The sequence below is a fragment of the Ctenocephalides felis genome, unplaced genomic scaffold (genome assembly GCF_003426905.1).
Source record: "Ctenocephalides felis isolate EL2017-DRISC unplaced genomic scaffold, ASM342690v1 CF-g0.4_SCAFFOLD_03572, whole genome shotgun sequence".
NCBI lineage: Eukaryota > Metazoa > Arthropoda > Insecta > Siphonaptera > Pulicidae > Ctenocephalides > Ctenocephalides felis.
Genome location: NW_020539726.1, coordinates 16,710,191 through 16,712,318, shown reverse-complemented (window position 1 = coordinate 16,712,318; position 2,128 = coordinate 16,710,191).

Sequence of the window (2,128 nt, the reverse complement as noted above, 5' to 3'; positions counted from 1 at the left end):
ATTATCTGGCTACAACATAAACTTCTTTCGGGATGTTAAATATAATTGGTCAATTCAAAGTACAATAACTTGTAATAAAATTATTCACTCTACAAAGCTAAATTTTATCTCTACAAGTTTAACTCTGAAAATTGAATCCAAGTTTCAAAGTTAAACTTGTAGAGATAAAATTTAGCTGTGTAGAGTGAATAATTTCATTTTGAAGACAAAATTAGCCCTCAAAATTTTGTCTAAAAATATTTGAGGCAAGAACAAACTACCGCCAAGATATATTTATATTCGGAATAAGTATTTTTTGAAAGAAATGGACAAAAAATATTACTTCATATGCTAAATTTAAGCCTACCTCAAATAAGCCCATCTCATCTGATAGTAATCACTGGACATGGATGCAATAGAAACCTGTAACAAATGAAAACATACATTTATTATAAAATTATTATAAAATATTATTTATATTATCATAAAATAACAGTCGTTTTTCAAAGAAACTAATAGAGATAAAATCTATCCACTGTCTTAAAACGAACTACTGCTTCGATATATTTATATTCAAAAAAAAATATATTACAAATATAGAACCACATTTTACCAATATAAAACTCATCATCAAGTTTCTCAGGGTTTCAAAGATTTTCACAATCTTGTATGAGATATAAACAATTACATAAACTATTACGAAGAAAGACAACTTCGTCTAACGTAATGTTTTCTAAAGAAATTAAGTAATATATTGCTGGGGACAGAAACTTTCGATGAGTTCTTCTCGTTCTTTACTAGTTGGTTATATATGTTATATAAATAATTCTAATAAATGTTCTTAAATTCCAATTAAATGTTATCAATAAATGTCCTATATTTAAAATCGAATGTTGTATTAAAACTAACTGATAAACTATGCTAAACCTACCTCAAATTAGCCACTTTTATTAAAATCCTTAAGTTACCGAAATATAGATACACCTGTAACAAAAGAAAAATACATTAATTTTATTATAAAATAACACTCGATGAATGATAATACAGCTTAAATAATGCTATTAATAGACATGTTATTACTTATAACTTTGATATAGTTAATATATAAAGCAACAGGGATCATTTTGGGAAATAATAATAAACAGGTAGAACCATGGTAGAACATAGAAAAAACCTAAAAATAAGTTTAGGAGTAAGTGTAGTTACATACGTGTATTTTATTGTTTATATATGATAATTTTCATACGTATAGATTAGAGAAGTAGTATTAGAAAGAACTATTTGTAAAAATATTTGATAGTAATTACATAGTTTAAAAGCTTGTAATTGTTATTTTTTGTAGGGAATGCAAACACCGGTATAACGTCAAATTTTTGACCAATAATATACAGCATTCATTCTAAAAATATGGGTGTTTTTGGTATTGAATTATTGAAACGTTGGAAACAGATTTTACCAATTACATTTTTCAAATGTGTCCAATGGCCAAAATCACTAATTGATTTAAAATCATACACAGTCCATTCCGAAGAAGTGTTTCTATTAATTTCTAAAATCATTGATTCATTACCGATTTTATTAGCGATTTTTTAAATGTGAAGTTTAATGATTGAAGAACAGCAGCTAGATTTTCCAATAATGAAACAATTAACTAATTTTCGAAAAAAAAAAAAACTATACCAATTTGATGAAAATGTCCAAATTTGGCAGGAGTCAGTTCAAAAGCAAAAACGGGGGTTATAGGTGCTTCTTTATCCACTTATCATAAACTTCTAAAAGAAGCCAAAAAGAAACTTGCAAACTATATTATATGCCCTTTTGACAAAAAGGCAAAAAACAGCTGACACACAATGCACTGGGTGATTTGAACTGAATTTGAATTATTTGTCTTTAATACATTTATATCAGTTTGAAGAATTTTCGTATGAAAGTTTTGTTTTTATTAGAAATTAACACCGTTGTTGAATTCACTATATAGCCAATTTTACTAACCCTATCATTAACGTTTAAGATAGCCCCTTTTAGGACTCTATTGCTTTACATTTCACTTTGGATATTACTGTGTATCAAAAAACTCAATATTTCCAAATCACAGCTGTGAGGAGAAATATTTCAATCACAGTGTCGTGTCCGAAATAAAGGCATTGAT